The sequence below is a fragment of the Nyctereutes procyonoides genome, unplaced genomic scaffold, assembly GCF_905146905.1.
Source record: "Nyctereutes procyonoides isolate TBG_1078 unplaced genomic scaffold, NYPRO_anot_genome, whole genome shotgun sequence".
Taxonomy (NCBI): Eukaryota; Metazoa; Chordata; class Mammalia; order Carnivora; family Canidae; genus Nyctereutes; species Nyctereutes procyonoides.
The window spans coordinates 8,425,058-8,434,048 of record NW_026575139.1 but is presented as its reverse complement, the minus strand read 5'-3'; positions in this window follow the sequence as shown (position 1 = coordinate 8,434,048).

Here is an 8,991-nt window from a genome sequence, read left to right as displayed (position 1 = left end):
TCGAGTCCCACGTCTGGCTCCCTGCATGGAGCCTGCTTCTCCCTCTGCCTGTGTCTCTGCCTCTCTCTCTCTCTGTGTCTCCATGAATAAATAAAATTAAAAGGTAAAAAAAAAGAATTTGGGCACAGCTCACCACCTCGGTCCGTAGCAGTGTCCTCTCTTCCCTCCCCTGTTATGAAGGCATCCCAGCAGACTCTGTGTGCTCCCCGTGTCCCCCCAGCATTTATTCTCATGGTGGCACATGTAAGTCACATGTGCTCCAACCTTCCAGTGGGGCCCTAGCTCACTTGGAGCAAAAGCCAAAGTCCTTACGACATCCTACAAGGCCCTGCCTGACCTGATCCAGTGAGCTGCTACCTCTCCGCCTACCCTCAACCCACTGCTTTAACTGCACAGGACTCTCGGGTCCTGTGAACATGGCCATGACCCTTAAGAACACGGGCCATGGCCCCATCTCAGTTCCTTTGTAACTACTGCTCCCTCTGCTTGGGGAGCTCTCCCCAGACATTCGAGGGACTGTGCCTGCATCTCCTTTGGGTCTTTAGTCAAATGTCCCTCAAAGAGGACTTCCTGACTATTCATACTGCCCACCTCCCCACCTGCTCCCCCTTCCTGACCTTTCTTCTAGACCTCCTCGATACATATGTGACATGCTGTAGATTTTACTTATTTTGTTCAGGTCTCTCTCCCCTGACTTAGAATGTAAGCTCCAGGGGCATCTGCGTGGCTCAGTCGTTAAGGGGCCGACTCTTGATTTCGGCTCAGGTCCCTATCTCAGGGTCCTGGGATCAAGCCCCATGTCTGGTTTTGCACTCAGCAGGGAGTCTGCTTCCAGAGTCTCTCTCTCTCTTTCCCTCGAGCTCTCCCCCTGCTTGCTCACTTGCTCTAAATACATCTTTAAAAAAAAAAATCATGTAAGCTCCATGAGTACAAGGACTTTGTTTCATTTACAGCTGGATTCTCAGCAACCAGAACAGCACCCGATACCTACTTGGTGTGCAATAAATATATTGCACTACCTTAATTTGGTCTCTCTTTGCCTCACTCTTGCGGCTCTGGGATGCACTTACCCCCAAAATGATGTATTAGCATATAAGCTTTACTCCGGCTCTGCTTTCTGGGAAGCCTGGGCTACTAGAGTCTCTTGCCATGGCCCAGGTGCTGGGTAAGAGATAGATCCAGGTTCAGGCAGTGTAATGACACAGCCATGTGGCTGTGCCACATACTACTGATCTCCTGGGAGGTTCATGTGCAAAGACTCAAGGCGAGTGAAGAGTCAGAAAGGGCACATTCCCAACAATCCCTACAACTCAAAAGCCAACTGGCTTCATTTTCACCCTGGCCACAGAGTCCTCTTGGTTGGGACACGGGAAACATGGTGCAATTTTTGACCAGCAAAGACAGCGAAACGCAGGGAAATAAAAGTCATCAAGGAAACAGACAGTTCATGAAACTTATACTTTAAAAATTTTAAGAATACATGTGATTTTCCAAACCATTCATCATAGCACCGAGCCTACTATTCCTTAATAGAAAACGGTCAAATAGCAAATACTCCAGTTAATTTCCCACAGGTATAAATTATGCAAATAGTCATTTACGTCTTCATTTACAATAATCAATAAATAAGAGTGCACATTCGTACAATTTTTTTTACAAAGATCCCTTTTTACAAAGCTACGGCTATATATATATATATATATATATATATATATATATATATATATACATACTAAATAGACAAAATAATCCTTGTTCTACAAAATAACATTTCACTTTTTTTTCCCCAGTAGTTCTCTTAGAGCTCTCAGTATCAATAAAAATGTTCTGACTTTGTCCATGAAGCTTAGAAGAAACTAAAGCACTGAATCTGTTAAACATATTACAGAGCTTGGAACAAACTCATATCACCATCCAACAGAACAGGCTCTGAAGAAACCGTTTCCAGGCTTAGTCATCTGTCCGGATGACATTCGGCAGGGAACAACCATTTCTCCTATTTGTCTTTGGCTGCGATGCAAGTGATGTGGGCACTAGGTTATGGTGCAATTTCAGGCACAAAAGGCAGGCCTCCTCCTCGGGGCACCTGCCCCGCAGGTGCTGTGCCCACTCAGGGCCACTCTCCGCAAACGTGCCAGCCTTTGGCTAACGGGATCCAATGTTAGAAAGCAAATAGCCCAACTTGAGTGGGATTTCTGTACCTGTTAACTCGGGAGTCTAGGGGAAAAGGGGAAAATATGGGAAGGATGGGAAGATCCAGTCCACAGCTCTTTGTTTCTACGGCTGAACTTTGGCATATGGGATGGGTTTCCTTGGCAAACTGCCTCTGACACAGACTTAATTTAAGGAGATCAGTTTAGGTCCAGGAGCCCTGGGAAGCAGATCTCCCCCATCCCACTCTAACTTTCGTTTCTCACCCCTAACCGACTATACTTTTGTTTTACCAAACCCTTTCCGAAGGCACCTTTATCAAACAATAAAGCCTAAAGCAACGTTCTGAGCTTGGGGTTTCACTTCCAAATACAGAGAGATGCACTTATTTTAAGCAAAGAGGTCAATTACTGAGATTTAAAAAAAAAAAACTACTTTGTTAACCCTTGGGTTTTTAAAGCTAGGAAGGACTTTTACAAAGATTTTCCGACTTCTGACCCAGAGAGGTAAATGAATTATTCAAGGTGTCCCAGCAGGTGAACCAGAGCCGGGATGTGGGCCAGTGTTGTCCTACTTTGGAACAATGTCAATTCTCTAGGTTACAGAAACTCCTAGAGTTTCCTTCTTTAAAGGTTCAATCCTTGCAGGACGTTTAGGAACGGAGGCCTTTGTGGCTGTTCTTCCTCATAGCACAGCCCTGCAGAGGATCCGCTCTTACAGACTCTGCGTGGGGCTAAACGAAGTGGTAGCGGCTACAAATGGAATAAACCAATCAAAATATATTTCCGTTTTTGCAACAATGCAAAAGTCACAACTTTTAAGATTAACACAAAGGAAAAATAAACATTCCTATCTCACAGCCCAACCAATTATGGCTTCATCCAAGAATCCAAATCCCCCATCCCTATTTTATTTATTTATTTAAAGATTTTTTTTCGTTACATAGAGAGAGAGAACACAAGCAGAGGAAGCAGCAGGTAGAGGGAGAGGGAGCAGCAGACTCTGCAGGGAGCCTGACTCAGGACTCAGTCCCAGGGCTTTGGATCATGACCCAAGCTGAAGGATGATGCTTAACCAAATGAGCCACCCAGGTGCCCTCTCCATTCCTATTTTAATTATGCTCGGCCCGGCCCAATGAAATATGTTTGTGTTTTGAAGGACAGTGAGCCTAATTTCCTGCTCTGAAAAAAAAGTATGTTGGAGGGCGCCTGGGTCAGTGGGTTGAGCATCTGCTTCTGGTCTTTGGTTGAGGTCAGGATCTCAAGGTCATGAGATGGGAGCCCCACCTCAGGCTCTGAGCCCAGTGCAGAATTTGCTTGAGATTCTCTCTCCGGCTCCCTCTGCCCCTCCCACCATCTGCACCTGCTCTCTCTCTCAAATAAATAAATATACATATTTTTTTAAAGTGTGTGTTGGGAGTGGAGAGGTGATTAGCGGGGGTGGGGGGAAGGATGGGTAGTTAATCGGTGGCTGAAATTTTTGAGGTTAGATGCTGAGATTTTACTGCTACAGTTTCTTTAGAGGCATTCATTGTGGTTGTGAATCTGCAACCATAGGCTAAAACATGAATCAGGGGCATCTTCAATCATTTTTACACGAGCACGAAGGAGACATTTAAGCGGTTTTGATAAGGAGTTGGGAGTGTTGTGCAGAAATTTAGGAGCGAGGAGAAGGATGTGTGATGGGGCCACCAGACCAACCAAGTCCACCACCTTCCCAGCTCTGGGAATCTCCACCCTCAGTTGCAAACTTGGCCAAAGTCTCAAGAATCAGAAACTTATTTTAGGGCATAACTTTATCTTCTAAGCAGTGATGTCCAGGGTGAAACTGAGCATTTGAAAACTAGCGTCCTCTATGTTCTGGGCTCTGGCACTCTCTGGCTCTGTTGTGATCTCATTTTTCCTCCCTGGGCTTTAGCTTTGTCTCTGCAATAACCTCCCATGGTGGTCCTGAGGGTCCAATGAGTAATGGGTACAAAGTGGCTTCAGTTTGCTAATTATTTATTTATTCTTAAGGAGGCTCCACACTCAGGGTGGAGCCCAATGCAGGGTCTGAACACACGACCCTGAGATCAAGACCCAAGTTCAGACCAAGAGCCAGATGTTCAACTTCCTCTTTAAAAGCCTGGGATTAGATTTGAGGCAGAGCAGCTGGTGGGGATGAAAGGGGGCTGGAGAGGCTGCAAGAAGCTCTGGTCAATGGAACATAAGGAGAGGAGGCGACTGCAAAGCTTGGAGAGGAGGGGAATTCAGAGCAAGGAGCCACTTACTGGACACTTACAGCTTGTGGCCAACTTGCAAGGAAGCCTGATTCATTCCACAAGTATGTACGGAAGGTCTGCTCTGCACAGAAGACACTTAGAGACCTACATGATCATCCGGATACCAGGTGACAGAGCAGGGCCTCAAACCTAGGTCTAACGATTCCCAAACCTGCACTTTCTGGATCCCACGACACCTCCGGGAGGAGGAGGAAAGGAATCCTGATGGGTTCAGTGAGGCCCCTGCAGGATGAAAGCTAGACCTGGCTGCTGGGTGCCAGGAATTTCAAAAGCCAGCAGTGGGACCAGCCCCCGGATGGTCGAGTAGCGTTGTGTGTAAGAATGACGTGGTCAAACAGGACAAAATCCTGGTTGTCTCTTCCCCATACATGAGAACGTCTTCTGGCTTGTTGATAAGACAGCCCTGGGCCGACGAGAACTCTTGCCTGATGCATTTTCATCAAGCTTCTCAGAACCAAGTATAAACACACATCAGTCGTCTCCCCGGCTCTGTGGGGCCTGCTGATTCCAGGCCAGGCCAGGGTGCCCGGGAACTCAGATGGTCCTCTGGAGACTCTGGGAGAAGCAGGAGCTCCAGGTCTCTAAGCCTTGGCCCGATTACTCCCTCACCCAAGCTCACCCCAAGCCCAAGTGGGAGAAATGACAAGGCCTGCTGGCCAGTGGGGGACTCTAAAAAATTAGAGCAGGGAGGGCTGAGTCTCACACGGAGCCTGAAGCCACAGTGCCTGCACTAGACAGAAATGGAAGATTTGGGGGCAAAATGCACCCCAAGCCTATGTTCCCAGGCACCTGACTCCTTTCCCCCAAGCTGTTGTCCTTCTGCAATGAAATGCCAGACAAAATAAGAGTTGAAAGATGTGTAGACTCAACGTCCAGCAAAGCAGCCAGGTCTCCTTTCTTGGCTCCCTCCCTTGGCTAAGGGTAAAGGCAACCTCGGCACCAATTTTCAGCAAATAAGCATGATGTCACCCCTGCCGGCTCCCAGGCTTCAGCATCACGCCCTGGCGCCTGGACTGTGTCACCGGAGCCACCCTGCTCGCCAGCTGGGAGGGCCAGACCAAGAACCTACTATTGGGTGGCGGCTTCCCACGGCGGCTGCAGGCCCAGGATGTTCAATCTTCCCCTACAGGAGGTTTCAGCAGCGATTAGGCAATGTCAGGGAAAGAGAAAGAGCCCAGCTGGACCTTGGAGAGCTTTATGTGCTGGCTTCCTGGCAAGAGCATCGTTGAGAAGGTTCTGGCTTGAAACTCCAATGCAACTCACTCTGGGGACTCCAGGATGTGAAGCTGAGTACAGGTGGGTAATTCGGCAGAGATTCCTGAGGAGGATCTCTAAGTGGGGTGGTGGGGGCACATCTCCAAACCCCAGCAGGCGTTCCAGAGATTGAAAAACTGAGCTTGCGGGAAAAGCATCATGTCACGTGACTGCATTCTAGTGCCCTAACCATGGAAAGGGACTAGTTCTCACCAAAACAGCTCCGGTGGTTTCTGATACTCAAAGATACATTCTTCACGTGTTTACTCTGATTCGTGTTTGAGAGATTAGCTTCCTGACATTGGGAGTCCTGGGAAAAGAGGGAGGAGCAGGGCAGCTTCAGGATGCAGTTGTGTAGAGAATGTGATTGGGAATCAAGAGGACCATATTGGGGTCACTAACTAGCAGTGTGACTAGTCACATCCCCTTCCTGCCCTTCAGTTGTTCTTGCTGCTTGGATGACGTGCTAGACCCTCATGAGATCCCTAAAGCTATAGAAAACTCTAGGACTTAAAAAGACAGACCCAAGAAGGGGCCTCTAAATGCTTCTCCCTCCTAAAATGCTCTCCCCTTCCAAGGACTGGGCATGCACTGTGTGGGGGAGAGGGCTGGTGCCACTTCGCTGCATTCCAGAAAGGGAGAAGCGGCATCCAGGTGGCTGTCCTGGGCCGTGAAGGTGTACTGCCTGGCTCCAAGTCCTGGTGGGAACCCGTCTTCCCACGGAGGCCACGTCTGGCCAGGACAGGAAGCTGCGCTCACCAGGTTCTGCACAGCTGACCAACAGAGAGGGAAGACCCTGTTTGCTGGCAAACATGAGTGGGGACTGCTTGTTTCCTAAATGTTTCCACAGGACACCTCAGACTAGAGCTCGTGGGGAGTGGGAGATCTGAGTGTCTGGGGGCAGGGGATGAACGAAGAAGGAAAGAAGGAAGGAAAGATCACTTCTTACTTGGGGGGTTCAAGTAGAGCTTTCAAGTGCCATTCCTCCCTCTCTGCCAGCTGGCATGGAATTATGTGGAGGCACCTGGCTGGCCACAGCTCAGCAGGATGGCCACTGCCACAGCCCCAGCTGGGCTCAGGGTGGGCTCACAGACACGTGCACCAAACAGCGAGCCACCCAACAAAGCGGCAAGAAGGCTCAAGTGGGATCTGTGGTTCAAGATGGTGTGCTCTCATGCCTCATGAAAGCCCATGAAAATAATAGCAAAGGAATGAAGATAATGGGATGGAGAGGGGCTGACAGTAGGCGAGAGATGCCAACCAATGAGTAGCGGGGCACAGGACTTGACCACCACACACCGGCAGAGGTATGCCATGGAGCAGCCTCAGCTGCAGTCCTACTTCACAGTGGAATCAGGGGGACTCCAACTCGGGAACACCAGGCATAGCAAGGCAGGAGCAAATTAACGAGTCTAAGTACTGACCGTGAGGAGATGGCCTGCTTGGGTCAGGACACAAACACTCAGGTATATGCTAGATCTCCAGGTACAGCTCTACAGTCTGTGCACTGCACAAAGATTGCTTGGCTAAGGGAATAGCTGGTAGTTAAAATCTAGTCTCTGCTCCTCAAGCCTCATCCTAGCTCAGGTCTACATCTTGCTGGAGAAAGAGGCAAAAAATGCCATCTGCCAGTAAGCCAAGTGCCTATGGGTGGCATCTGCCCAAAGGGGCGTCTTCCTCTAAGTCATCCACCCAGAGGGAATGCCTTTTATTGAAACTGCATGAGGACACTACATAGGCCAGTAGAAGCTCTATGTATGTCCCTCTTTCTCAGGCAGGAGAGAAGTGAAAATATCTTGAAAGAAACATAATAAGCCCTAGAGAAAAGACCTGAAATTGATATGTAAGGTACTCCCATGAAGGGTCCAGGTGCTAACTTGGTGACCATACAGAAAAGCCCACCGGTTGATACACAGAGCTTCCAATTTGTTTTCTTTTTTTTTATATATATTTTTTAAATTTTTATTTATTTATGATAGTCACAGAGAGAGAAAGAGAGAGAGGCAGAGACATAGGCAGAGGGAGAAGCAGGCTCCATGCACTGGGAGCCCGACGTGGGATTCGATCCCGGGTCTCCAGGATCGCGCCCTGGGCCAAAGGCAGGCGCCAAACCGCTGCACCACCCAGGGATCCCTCCAATTTGTTTTCTGATGTGTCACTCTTTAATATGAACAGATCCAAAGAACCACCAGGTATTTGAAAAAGCCTGTAATATGAACAACAGAGCCTGAGACTAACCAGGAGAAAGGGAACTTAGAGTAAACATAGATAGCACAGAGGAGCAGAAAATAACTTCCCCAACCCCACTGTCAGGAACATCCACAGAGAGAGAAGAGCTGCATCCATGAAATAAGAACATGACACGATAAAACAGGAACAAGAGAATAGCAACAAACCATTCTGGAAATAAAGCATTAAATATTCAACCGGTACACAAGAAGATAAAGCTGAATGCCTCTCCCTGAAATCAGATCCTGACAAGAAGACTATAACTAGAAAAGATAAAAAATATTAAAGGATTATAGCCTGGAAGGTCCAACATTGGAATAACAGGTGCTTCAGAAAGAAAGGATGTGACCATCGTAAAAAAAAAAAAAAATCCATGAAGTTTCCCACGAGAACCCAGCATGACATCACACCACCTCTGGCGAGGACACGCCACCACCAGAACAGCTCAGAGCACTAAGAAAGGGATCTTGAATGCTTCTTTGGAGGTAGGGAGAAACCCAAGTCACATCTAGAGGCTTGGGGATGTGGATGGTGCCAGAAGTCCTAACAACTATGCTGGGTGGGGGGGCAGTGGGAGGGAGTTATTCTTACGAGCAATCCTATACCCAGCTACCCTTGGGTATGGGCAGAATCAAGATATTTTAAGGTATGCAAGATCTTAAAATATTTACGATATTTACTTCCCATGTTACTTTCCTCAGGAAGTCACTAAAAAATGTGCCGCACCAAAAAAAATAAATAAATAAATAAATAACCCAAAAAACAAAACAAAGATTATCAAACCAAGGGGGAAAATTTTGGCAAGAAAGGGCACGTTACCACAGTGCACTGCTTGGCTCAGGCACGAAGGGTCCTTATGCACGCACGCTGAACAGACATGCATGGAATGATGTGACATAACCACATCAGGAAAACAAAGTGGGGGATGGAGAGGGGCGAGACCCCCATCCACTGTAAGAGTAAGTTGGAGACATTTCTAATTTAAAAAAGCAAAACAAGTATAAGCATGTTATGTAGAAAAGCAAAGGTAAATAATAAGAAACAGCTAAAAGGGTTGAAAGTGTTGCTTCCAGGGA